The following is a 14,155-nucleotide window of genomic DNA, read 5'->3' as shown; positions in this document are numbered from 1 at the left end:
ACACTTTACCCCTGTATTTGCCGGAATGGCAGTGTGAAAGGGGCTTGAGAGGCTCTTTTTATACCCAACCTCACTTTCAACATTTGATATGTTATCTATATTCTATTGAAGTTTATGACATTTGTAAATTACTCCATTCCATTTTTACTCACAATTTGTACAATGTTTTATATCAGATTAGATTCAACTTTATTGTCACTGCACATGTAGGTACAAGGCAACGAAATGCAGTATGCGAACGGTAACATTGCAGTTACCTTTCGAAATGCAGTATGCGAAAGGTAACACAGCCAACGAAAGGCAATGCGAAATGCAATGTCCCAACTGGAATCAGGTTTGTAGCTACAGTTGCGGAGAAAAACACACACAGACAGTCCATATGCATGACATATCACCCTCGTCCCGGAAGGCGTGTCCTCGGCTGTCAGACAAAGTCCAGGGAGGTGCCAGGCCAGACCAGACAGAGACAGGAGGGATTTGGAGCAGGCAGTGCCAGGTGGGACCCAGGCCACAGCCATAACAGTGACCTACGATGAGGTCGAAGGAGGGAGGAGCCATGGTGAAAAGTGAATCTAAGTAAATACTTTTCATGGTTCTTGGACCGACAGCTCTCAGTTTTAAAGGGTCTGTCACATACTGAGTGGTATTTAGTCTGATTTAATCAGAAGCGGCATATGGTTGAAATATTTTGTATTAACCGGAGCCTTTTAACCACAGTAATGCATTCAGAGACCAAAAATAACTAATGTAGAAGAGATAAAAAAAATGCTTTTCAGTGCAAGGCAGCTAAAAAAAGAAGCCTCTGGGATTAAAAGCGAGGTGACCTGACAGAGAGAGTGAGAGCGAGACGAGCAGGCAGCAGGGGTCATGGACCAGCCGTCTATGTTTTCACTGACCTCGTCTAGCCACAGCGCTCAGTGCTTGACATTTCATCTCTCAACAAACACCAACTATAAATCTAAGAATATCTTCAAGTCTTAACACTCATTTTTGCTAGACACAGGTTTCAATTAAAATACTCCCCTAAAAAATAATACCTGATTCCAAACCTGAATGCATTTCTTTCTGCTGAAGACACAAAAGATATTCTGAAGACAATTTTGGTTATTAAAGCAATCATCAAGTTACTGTGATTACGTCTTGTAGTTACAAGCATATCTGAAGCTCAAACAGAAGCACATGGTACTTGTAAGTTGCTTTGGATAAAATAACTAGCAAAATACAATATTTCATATGTAATTACTATAATAGGTGCATATATGTTATAGTAAATACAATGTAGGAAAGTAGTTGTTTAATTGCTTCTATTATCCTCAAAGGTTGCTTTGGATAAAAGTGTCTGCTAAATTATTAGATGTAAATGTATATCAAGGCTATATTTACAAGCAAATATATATATATATATATTTATATATATATCGGCATCGGCCGATATCCGTGTTTAGTAGCGCCGATTTAAAGTCAGGCACGTCGGCGGGCAGGCCAGTATTATTGTTGCAATGGAAAGTGCTGCTGACGCATGTGAAGGACCCAAGTCAAAACTTTTGGAAGATTCAACAACAGTCCAGGGAGATAAAGGTAGTCAGAGAATTTCACTCTGTAAATGGTGATTAAAAGTTGGCATCTCTCACAAACACTGCAGCGTGATTGAGGGCTCTGTTACTCCGCCCCGCTCACAGACAGCAGCGTGATCGGAGAGACAGCTGTCCTGGAGCTGCCCAGAACCATGAATCACATTTGTTCGGAAGCATGATTTGATGCAGACAATAGCCAGGTTTCCATCCAACTCATTTGCATTTAGCGATGTCAATATTCTATAATTTCCATGATTGATCGTCGTTTAAATGAACGATCAATTAATAACCTTCATGCTGCAAAATGCGTCTGCAGCGGTATTATTATAATTTGAATAAGCCACTTGAAAAAAAAAAAGCTTTCTCACACGAATTAAAGGGGTTTTAGTCTGAATAAAATGCTAGTAGCAGGACTGTATAATTAATAGATGTGATTATGATAATTTGATAAAATGTAGAGCAATATGTTCGAGATCATTGTTGATTGTTTCCCGTCAAGGAGAACGCTGAACGCGCCTCCTTAAATGGTTTCGTGGTGCTTGTTGTTGTATTTTAAAACACAATTGCAATGTTTTCAAATGACACTATAGAATTAAAAATAAAATTATGCCAAACGTAACTGTGGCACTTGTGGCTGTGCTGCGCAGTCAATGAACTGCTTTTTACACATCAAACATTTTGTGCAAGTATTATGACCAGTACTTTTTTGTTTGAATCCTGTTCTGCAAAATGTTCGATTTAGAATTTTTGTATTCCGCTAGGCCTATTTGTTTAAAAATTTACAGAGCATTATATCGAGACGCATGAGTGCATGAGTTCTTGCATACGAGGACAAGCGAGGTTATTTGGAGGTTACTGCTCTCGTCTCGTTCTGAACATATCCACATATACAATATTCACAATGTATCTGAATGTTAAACTATAATATTTTTATCTTTTTTAAATGTAAACTAGATGGAAAAGATCATCCTCTTCACATGAGCAAAAACGTCCTTGGAATAACAGCAGAGTGGACCGGTATACTATGGTCTATTTAAACTGACCAGTGTAACCCTTTAAATGTTTGGTTGACTGTACTTTATTTTAATAATGAACAGACTGTGATGTAAGTTTGAAATTAGAATGCACTTTAGATTTTCTGTGTCATTTATACCAAACACAAATGTTGCTGGTTGCTAGTGTGTTTGCAGCACTACTATTTATTTTTTATAGATTTTTTTTTACATAGATTTTTCAGTTTAATTGATTTTTATTCATACAATTGTATTTTTATTTAAATGTATATTTAAGTTTAAACTTATGTTCCAACATACTTGAAAAAATTATGCTTAATAAATGCTCTAAAACTTTTATGTAAATGACTGACATACATATATATATATATATATATATATATATATATATATATATATATATATACATATATATATATATATATATATATATATATATATATATATATATATATATATATATATATATATATATATATATATATATATATATTATTATGCATGCTTAAGATGTTTTATTTTCTTTTTTTTCTACATGTTATCTTAAAGGTTTTAATTTTTTAGATTTCATTAACATGATAATACCATTCAAAATGTTACTTTTTTATAATTTAGGGAAGAAACCAATCCAATGCATATATGATATTTGAGGCTTACTACTATAGAAAAGTACTAACAGTTTAACAGTTAGAAAGTTTTTGGCTTATTTATTTTTATATCTAAAAATATGGCATGCAGTTGCATTAAACAAGGGTATAAATATAATTTAATGTAAATTGTAATATTTGTAATTACTGTAATAGTCGCAGTTATGATTATTTTCATAATCTTCCTGCCCTATGCCAGAATCAATAATTAAGTAATATATATACTCTCTAAAGTGTCTAATGGGAGCAGAACATAGAGGGAAAACCTCTGGCCATCAATAAAAGAGATTTTAACAACAGAACACTGCAGCAGGATTTCTCAGACGCAGCAGTCCCAGTTTACAGTCTCAGACAATGTTTATGTAATCGCAGTGACCTCGGGAGACAGACATTACTACTATAAACCACTCAGCACACACATGTAAGCAATGCATCACCCTGCACCAAAGCTCAGCACTCTCACTAGAGTATTAAAGGTTTTACAGGAAACAAATCACTCTTTTCAGAAGACTAGTCCAGGACATGCACATGAAGCGTAATGCACAAATGTTAAAGAACCCATTAAACAAAGCCTAGATTTTCCTGTGTTGACAGATTTGCTATTGACACAGGAAGTTTGGGCGGTTCCCTAGCAATTCCTTTATGTCAGAGCCATGAACAAAGAATGATTTGCTACTTGCTATTGCTACATGCATGCAGCTGGTAAAGCATAAGTGTACAAATCTGGTTCATTTATTGCCTCATATTAAAATGCAAAACATGGATTTGTGAAAAAATCTAATGGAATTTATCTGGATTCTATGGTATATGTGTGGTATAATTACATTTTAGTGCTAAAAATATTTTAAAATTGAATTAACAATTTAATAAATTATTATATTTTTAACAATACAATTTAGAGCCCTATGAAATAAGCTTTTTGTCTGTTTTAATGGTCTAGATTCTGTTTAATTACTTATTACAGAAGTATAAATCAAATCCAATAATCCATATGAATTTATCTGTTCAATCCAAGTTGAACAGAACTTGTTTAGCTAGAACTTGTTTAAAAAAGTGCATTTCCATACGTCTGTGTTGTCATTTATTTATTTTTACATTTAGATTAAAGACACATCTCTTTGGCCAAGCATTCAAATACAAATAATGCATCTCATAATCTTGTAGTGTGGTTATATCTGATCAAATGCACATTAATATTCTTTAAAAAATCAATTTTGCTTGATTGAAACAGCAGCTGTGCTAATGATGTCTCTATTTGTTTCTCTGTTTCTGCTGGGATCTTCATCCCGTGGTTACTAAGATTTACACAAGCTCCAGTCTGGATCCAGAACACCTGAGAAGAGATGATGCTGACCCTCAGAGGACCCCAGATGATGCTAACTCTGAAACTAACAAACTTTGCTTTAAGTGTGATTGCATCATTTAATAATTGTTGGTAATCGTGTTCAGCGTCTCTTTGATTACATCTTTAATTGATTTTTCCACACATTTCCGCCATATGCACATTAACTGACAGTCACCACTGATAAACTACTACTAAATATTACTAAAAAATTAATTTTGTGTAAATTTGAGTTTATTGTAACATTATACATTTGAAATTTTCAGTAATATTTTTATTATCAAATATGCACATTGTACGCATAACATGCCTAAACAGCTGTGGTAAAATATCTTGCTTCTCACATTCAATTAAAAATAACATTACATGAATTAGGTAGACATAAATAATATATTAAACTATTCTCATTTCAAACCAGTGAAATTTGATACAAATTTAGGTTGCACTTTATTTTAAAGTAAGTGTACTTACTTAAGAAAGTACTGGTAATATAAGGCAACTAAATGGGGTAGGGTTAGGTTTAGTGGTAGGTTCAGGGTTAGTACCTAGTTATTATAATTACATTAATAAGTACATAGTACGCACATAAGAAACAGGATTGTAAAATAAAGTGCTACATATATATATATATATATATATATATATATATATATATATATATATATATATATATATATATATATATATATATATATATATATATATATATTTAACAGCAGATATATATGGTTCTTTAAGGGAAACTTGGTGGTTACAGTCCTACTGCATTGTGATATACAGTATAACATTGCAATGATGCAAAATAGATCACACACAATACTTCTAATAATACTATCACATAGCAGGATATCAGTTTTTGGTCCATCTGCCCACCCCACTGTGGCCTGTAAATGACAGTGAGAGCATATGGCAGAAATACAGAGGAGAAGTGCTGGCGAGAGGTCAGCTGTGCCAACAGAGCTGTGACGTGACACAAGCTGTGCATTCACGTCACCGCGAGGAGTTTGCTTTTAACATCTGAGAAAGAAAACAAGCACTGGCGTGGTGAATGCCTAGTGAGCAGGTGTGCACGAGATTCAACACTTCAAACAAAACACCAGCTTCAAATAAAAAAAAAAAAAATGAAAAACAAAACACATTACTTCCCTTTTAAGCATTTCATGAAAGGAGAAAATAGAGTTCTTGGATTTCAATTCATGTTTGTCAGCTTTAATGCCATCTACTGTAAATGCTACAATGTACTCTTGAATGTTTTTTGCAGATTTTTGCGTTTAAAAATCACTCAGTAAAGTTCACATTCAATTAGAATTAAGGAGTAAAAATATTGATCACTCAAATTGAACTGCACAGATTCTTGTCCAATCAAATGCTCTCTAGAATGAGAAAGACCCTCCCCAAATTCAAGATTACATAACTAAACAATTTGAAAATATGATCCCTTTAACAAAAAATGAAGAAATTTGCTAGTTTAGAAGTGCTGTAATTTATGTCTGAATGAAAAGCAGGCCACTTTTAAAGCTGGCTATCGTGTGATTCACTCTCACCTTGAATGGCCCTGATCTAGAACATTTTCCACACTTCATTTCTGCCTGCCTCTCTTTCCATTTTCACTTCTCTTTCATAACGCCCATCCTTCCATAATTGTATACTCTCTTCCTCTTGATTGCTGTGCTGCTAATTTGATAAAGAAACGGACGGAATTTATCAGTATTTTATTCAGACAGCCCTGTCATGTTGTGAATTCAAAAGACTGCTGTTAGATTCACAAAGCAGAGTGACTAAAGTCACAATGTGTAGTATAGCACAACCTCACTGGTTTTATTAACCAATTACTACATTTCCCACAGGGCCTGAATTTCATTTTGGAAGGGGGGCAGGGGATTCCCACTTTAGGTGGCTCTTGTCGGGGGCCAATCATCCAACCTAAATTTCATCACCCAGTGTATTTGTGTTTTACAATTTATAATTTTGTGGATTCATATTTATATTGTGAGGAAGATTCTTCAAACTCTGAATTGAATTTAACAAAAAATGACAAGTAAACAGTAAGTAATAAAATAAGAATAGATTAAAAGACAATATAAAACTACAACTAAACTTCACTGTGCTTTAATTTAATTTATATTTTAGGTTTCAGGATTTTAGGTAATATTCAGGATTCAGTAATACCACAGAAACAGAACAATCTACTTAAATTTCAAATAACACTGGCTAATCTTAAATGTATAAATCTCTTTGAGACCGCATGCATGGATCAACTGTTACACATACGTTTTGTTTCTTAACTGTTTCCCAGGGCTCTTAGGGCTCCATTTTGTAACCATTTTTTTCTGCATGTGCGACTAAACTTTGTGAAATATTTGTAAACTTTTGTTCAACGCATAAGTGCTGCCATTTCGGTTTCATTTGAGAAACATCAAACAGCAATCTAAACTGAAAGCATAACGAATTCACGCTACTCATTTGAACTGTGCAGTGATTCAAGTGTAGAGACTGGTTTACACGTCGCCTCAGCACGAGCGTAAAGATGCCTGGAGCAAAAATTATGCAAATATTGATGAAACAATGGATGGTAAGGTAAAGTAAAGTAAAGACTGCTTAAATTGGAGGAGGTGAACATGTTTGTATTCTTGTGGGAAAAACACATGCAGCAGTCACCGACATCAAGTTTAGTTTTACTTTTATTTTTATTTTCATCTGAATAAGCTGGTTATCTTTGCTGTTTACCTCATGTTACATTATGGAGGCTCTTTTATTTTTTATTTTGTTCCTCAGTGTTTGCTAAACGTTCTGTAAGTTATTAGTGAGTAGCATATAATACAGCATTTGTTGTATGCCATGCCTCATTTTATACGTTTTTTGTCAATAAACATTTTGTAAGCTAGTTTGCCATTGTATCTTACCGTTTTATTGTTGTTGTTGTGCTTTTTAATTAAGAATAACAATGAATCCATCTCTTGTTTTAGTCTTAAAAGTGTGAGAGGTGTCTATATGTATGTGAGCAAAACAGACAATTATCTTTTTTGTAAAATGTTAGAAAGTTAGTTGCAAAAGAGCCGCCAGTGGGAAGAATGAGTTGCGAGCCCAGGTTTACATTAACTTAATAGCCTGTATAATGACAGTGTTTAGTATAAATCGACTGTTTACATGAATACTCATCAAGATGGGCATTTTGATATATCTTTGTATGTATTTGGCCATTTATGCGCAATAAGGCATGCACTCTCAGATGCGTCTCTATGTACGTGCGCTATGGGTGTGTGTCGGCTCACAGAAAGGGTCTCACAGTCACAGAGAATTGAGCACTTGAATGTTTAAAATGGTAAGATTTAAAAGCACATGCAAATCATACTTTCCGTCATCTGTCACAAGTGTCTTTTACTTTAAAATATTTGTGGGAATTTCCAACGTTACAAGCGTGGAAACTGCGGGAATCAGTAGAAATATGTGCAATCCCCGTAATCCCACACCAAAATTAAAGCCCAGTTCCAGATTATACGTTTTTGTGTCTTAATACTTAATTCGAATATCACGGCCTACTCGACACAACAATTACTATATGAAAATGACTGGAACACTGTATTGACCAATCGTGGATGGGACTAGTTTTTTTAGACCGGAAAAAAAAGAAATCAGACAAGAGATCGAGCCGTCCAGCTGGTTTAATGTAAACATACAACATGGGTTTTAAATAGGTATGGTACACAGTATATCACAATCGTTTGCATTTGGAAATTCTAAGAAAAAGCGATCTGTATGAGTATTTGGACTTTAGGGTTTAAAGGGACCGTTCACCCAAAAATCAGCTTACCCCCCGGGACAATGTAACGTCACAAGCTGCAGGGTTTAATTTGGTTTTGTTTGTGTATGTTTTTTGACCCTCGAAAGCCGTGATTCCCATCCACTTCCATTATATGACTGACAGACTGCAACGGTTTGAGTTAAAAATCTCTGTTTGTGTTCTACTGAAGAAACAACTTCACCTACATCTTGGATGCCCTGGGGGTAAGCAGATAATAAACATCAAATTTAAATTTTGGGGTAAAGAATACCTTTAAAAATTAGAATTTGGTCTTGAATTGAGAAAACTACATTTTCTTGATCTTTTGACATGTGAGAGACCGAAAACATCTTTAATTGATACAAAGCTGACAGAACGACTTCCTTTCTACTTCTGTATAGAATAGTTCATCCAAAAGTATATTTCTAAAAGTATGATTGATTAGCTAATCGTTTTATAAAACAAAATTCCAATGTCGCATTTAATTGCTTCTAATTGTTGTGTTTAATAACCACTCTTAACACATTCTTCCTCTTCTTCTGTATTTCCAAATGAACGTATTTTAATGCATGGTTTGGAAGCAAAGAATCACCCAGCAAATTCATCTAGAATGGTGAATAAACAAACTCAAACCCCACGAGCATGAGCGTTTGGATGCAAACGGTAAAATAAGGGTAAAATAAATGAAGCTACCGCAGCCATTACTATTTCTTCTATATCACACAGCCCAGCTGCTTGGAAAAAGTTACTATTAATTTTCATGAGAAGGGTAATTAGAATGGAGAGATGGGCGCAGTCCAAGGAAGTTTGGTCTGTATAAATGCAAATCAATTTTAAAAGCTTTGGTGGTGAAGACGATTTTCAGCAAGACTCATTTCTAATCCCCTTGTTTTACTCTATTTGATGTCTGATTCGCTGCAGCTTCCCTCTGAAGTCATATCCTGCAGTTCATTTTCACATGTGCATTCTTCAAAAACAGCTCTGATTTATTGACACATTGAAATATGTAAGATGACATGCATTTAAATTTACATGGAAATGTAGGTCTGCTTGCTTTTGGCAAAAAGCATTAAGTCAGTCCTCATCATACTAAAAAGAAACTGTTTCTAATCACAGGTTGAGAGCTTTAGTGTTGCGAAGCTGTTTTGAATGTTTGTTGGAAATATGGTTATAAAAAACATCTCATTAATGATGAAACTCACGACCATGTTTAGATATCAATGGTTTTTGGAAACGCACCCCAGGATTTATTGTTAGGGATATATTCATTAATAAAAATAGTTAATTTAATAATAAAAATCTGTCAACATGACAGCAGAGCATCTGCCATCAGCTGATGACCGACAGGGAAATTTGGCTTTAATTCCACGGCACACATGTCTGCGATGCCCACTGCATGACATGTGAGCCCCACAGAAGAGCTGACATTACACAACCACAAACACACCAAAATAGACAACGATCACCTTACGGTACATCCTGCCTTACTTCACCCCGATGCTTGTCATGAGAGCTGCCTAGCTTGTTCTGGCATGAAGAGAAAACAAGAAATACACAAACATGAACACATATAAGAGTTTCCATCATCATTTCATCCCAAAGGGAAAGCAGAGAGCTACAAAAATATATGGTGGCGATGCAAAACACTGTGAATATTGTGATGATTTTAATGCCGTTACACTGGTTTAGAATTGCGTAAATTTTAGCCAGCTGGCTGGATTTTGCCCTCCATGTGGTTTAATCCAGCCCGTGGATCATTTATCCTAAAAAAATGCTTGTTTTTGCTTCTCCTTTCAATAGCTCCATTATATTGCAATACGACCTAATGAGCCTCTGCAAAAGTGTTGCCAGATCCCAGATCCAAACCACCCAGTCAGTGCATTAAACTTGTACAATTTGGGATTAGTCTAATTTTCTAATCAGGTTGTCCAATCTGGCAACCATAAGCATATGCCCTCTTTCCACTTGCTAGAGAAAATGATTGATTTCCAGCATGATCCTCTGCTTAAAGAAATGCTGAGAATAACCACTGTGTCTTGTACTCAACAGCTTTTGCTGTCTGGAGCTAAATGCAGGTGTGACATATCCTGATCTTAAAGCATAAGAGAGATGGAAATTGATGGACATTTCATAAAGACTTATAAATGAATATCAGTCCATTGCTTAACTCCGTATCATTTATGTAACCCACACATTTGACTATGATGTTTCTAATAATTTACAGTGTATGTCTTTTTAATAACTATTGAATAGCTTAAGGATTCATATTCATGTTTAGCATGTGTGTGTTTGAATCTTCTTGCTTGAAACTATTCTGACAGTCAATTATTTGTCAAATGTATCACAATCTTGTTAAAGGAATCATGTCCAAAATTATACCCTGCAAGAGCGTGAATTTCAGTGATAAACTTCATTAAATCCAAACACACACATCCACTGGTTGGCTCTACTTAAAATTGCCACCTTAAACTCTGCTTTTCATTTTTAATTTTGTGTGTGAGAATAAAAAAATCAGTTTGCTTTGGATTGTGTGAATGTGAGTCCTGTGTAAATGTGCTATTCCATGTATTTGCAGTATTAAATGAAAAATATCTATGAACTAAAACTATAATAAATCATTTCACTCTTGCAAGGTTATTATTATGATTTTTTTTCTATTTGTAGAACTTCCATAAATGTAGGGAGGATGTTAATTAAAAAGTCACCATAGAATTAGAGAAAGTAAAATAGACCATTTATAATCTCCTTTTTCAGGGTTTTCTAACACCTCTTTGCAGAGCAATACTTCAGGCGATGGCAGAATCATCCCATAAGTCACAGACACACTTCATAAACCTGTGCATCATGTATTAGAACAGCTACACAACTGTTTCTGGGCTCGAAGGAATCAATCGAGGCAGAACATTATATTTATGAGGAATTATACTGTTTGGCCAAAGAACTATTTAAAGCCTAATGTGGCCCTTATGCCAAAAAATTGATTTCATGATCCTTCCTCGACTCATGACTCGAGAGAATACCAGCATCACAACAGAGATGTTTTCATAGCGTCTCATTGATGAAGCAAGTACTGCGATTGTTTCTGTTGAAACAGTGTCCGTGTCAGTTTATTTCTTTTACAGGGTTCCCGAGAGAGCTGGAAGACCTGCTGGATGAGAAGCTAAACTGACGTACAAAGGTCTAGAGGGGTCACATGATGTTGCTAGAAAAGAACATTATTTTGTGTATTGGTATAATGCAATAGGTTTATGCGGTTTAAGGTTCAGAAGACATTATTTTCCACACACTGTAGGGCTGTGCGATTAATCAAAATCATCATAAAATCACAATTTGAGCGTGCACGATTTCTCATGTTTGAATCATCAGTGGCAAACTATTTAAATATCTAAACATACTTACAGACTGAGTCAGGAGCGCCAGACTGTCCTTGCAAAGTTGGAACTGCACCACTTTACAGAAAAACTTTGTTTTTAAAGAAAACAGTGCATCCTTGTATTGCAGCTGACACAGAAGAGTGTACACCGTTTTCATTCAGCAGGTGTTTTCCCAAATGGCACTACGGTGATGTGGGGAGAGAAAGAGGAGATGACTTGTTGAATAAAGTCGTTATTTTTGTTTTCTTGTACATAAAGTATTATCGTCACCTTATAACATTACGGTTGAACCACTGATGGCAGATGGACTATTCTGATGATACTTTTCTGGACCTTGACAGTGTAATTTACTTAGTAGTCTATGGGACAGTCTCAAGCCTCCCGGATTGCATCCAAAATATCTTAAATGTGTTCCGAAGACGAATTAAGCTTTTACGGGTTTGGAACAACATGGGGGTAAGTGATTAATGACAAAAGTGAAATTTTGGGGTGGAGTATCCCTTTAACCACTGATTTCTAGTTGTGTCCTCTTTTTGAAGGCCAAACAAAGTAGTTTTGCTTTCACAATGAAACACACAGTGTCTCCACAAGCCCTCTTTCTTTGTGTGAACATGTTAGAATGAGCTGTTTAAGGAGGGTGTGGTTGAATATTTTACATTGAATATCTCTTTGGATTTGCAACTTTACATGTATTTTTTATGCACCAAGAGCTTGTAACAAAAAACTTTAAAATGTCAAGATGTATATTCTGTATTGAACTATGTATCTTTTATCAACGTTGCTCAGCCCTAAAGGAAATCTAGCTAACACTAATAGCTCCAATGTGTGTCTGTGATCATCTGCTCAGTGACTCTGTTCATGTTGTTACAGAAATGACCAGAGAAGTCATTACCTTGCCTGCTCTCCTTCCCCAACCATCCATCTTTCTCTTTGCCCTTCTCTATCCTCTGTCTTTTCGCTGTCCTTCAGTGCTTGAAGGCCGTCCAGCGCACTGGCACACGTTTTTATGGCTCACACAGCATGTTTGCTCAAGCCCCTTATCCACTCTCCCTCTCTCTATACCCTCTCTTTCTTTTTTCTTTTTTTTTCACACAACTTATGTAGATCAGCTAAAGAAAAGCTTAAACAAACACTCTTGGGAATAGTTCACCCTGAAATGAACATTCTGTTATTTACTCTCCCTGATGTTGTGCCAAAACTGCTGGTAATGTTTATGACCCAGGTAGAAATAAAGTATACTTGAATACACGAAAGATACAAGCAAGTAGATTTGTAGAACATTCTTAATACATTTTTGTGCTAAATATTTATTTTTACAGTTATACACTATAAATATACTAATTAAAAGCATATTTGTACTTCAGTAGTACTTCAGTGTAAATTATACTAAATACCACTGATATTTAAATAGATTTTTAATGATTTAACATGATTTTTCTTTTCTGCGACATTGTGGCAGGAAAAACATACAAAATATGACAGTGATAATCTCAGGTAATGATTATGTGCTTTATTCAATGTTAAATCTGTCTAATGCAATTTTGAATATTATTTTGTGTGATTTTTATAGCCATAGTGAAAGCAACAATAGATGTTTTACCTCAAATCTTGAAAATAAATGAAGCAAACGTTAAAACTATGAAATCACTGTGAACCATCCATAACAAAGATAGTATCACTCACTCACTCGAAACTGTTCAGTCCATTCACATCTGAATCATCTATTTTCAGTGTCCACTTTTCTTTACTTCACATTTGCCATGTTTTTGCGGTCACATCGTATATCTACACTGGACATTGACAAAGCATTGCAAATCATTTGAACGTTGTGTCAGCACGTCATAAACAGAACGAGTAAGTAGTGTTGACCACTTCACTGTTTGTAATAAGTTCTGTTGTATTTTGTTGTGCCGCTCCGCTCGCATCCGGTGTAGACACAATGTAAGTTAATGTCGCTTTCTGATGCTGCTTTTGAATTTTATTGACATTATTTGAAATTAGCACAGGCTAAAAAAATTGTATCTCGCAACTTACTTACTGTAAGTACACATTATATAAATACTAGGGCTGGGAAAGTTTCCGCTTTATTATCGCTTTAACACATTAATTGATTAACACAGACGATTATTTTATTGCACGTTAACGCAGTTTTTATTATTATTAAAGTCCATTGCTCACTGGCTCTGAATACACAGACTAATACAGACAAATACAAATAAAATACAGACAAATCATGGGTCACAGGAGGGGATGCTCCCAATCAAATTATTTAGGCTAAGCATCAACATTCACAAACCACTGTCCACTGTTATTTTTAAAAGAAAACAATGCAATGAGTTCGTAAATCATGGCTTTATAAGTTGGAAATAGGAAGTTTCCGATAGCACGTGAAGACAGCAGAGAAGCGTTCTCTCTCAACACAGT

At 35.1% G+C, this 14,155-nt stretch overlaps 1 protein-coding gene across 10 annotated transcripts in view; it reads right to left on the bottom strand.

Moving 5' to 3' along the window:
- The window catches only part of LOC127979205 (thyroid hormone receptor beta), a 121,241-nt gene that overhangs the window by 58,145 nt on the left and 48,941 nt on the right, over positions 1-14,155 (bottom strand). For 3 of the 10 annotated variants that reach the window (XM_052584519.1, XM_052584514.1, XM_052584522.1), the window contains exon 2: positions 11,757-11,913. The exons of 3 other annotated variants lie outside the window; for them this stretch is intronic. The gene's annotated coding sequence lies outside the window, so the exon portion shown is untranslated. Of the gene's footprint in view, positions 1-9,823; positions 9,885-11,756; positions 11,914-14,155 lie in introns of all 10 variants that reach the window. 4 more of the 10 variants (XM_052584518.1, XM_052584512.1, XM_052584520.1 and 1 more) reach the window with 2 other exon arrangements.

This window comes from Carassius gibelio, chromosome B19 (assembly GCF_023724105.1).
Source record: "Carassius gibelio isolate Cgi1373 ecotype wild population from Czech Republic chromosome B19, carGib1.2-hapl.c, whole genome shotgun sequence".
Taxonomy (NCBI): Eukaryota; Metazoa; Chordata; class Actinopteri; order Cypriniformes; family Cyprinidae; genus Carassius; species Carassius gibelio.
Note: the sequence above shows the minus strand (reverse complement) of the source record. Positions and strands in the feature narration are given on the sequence as shown.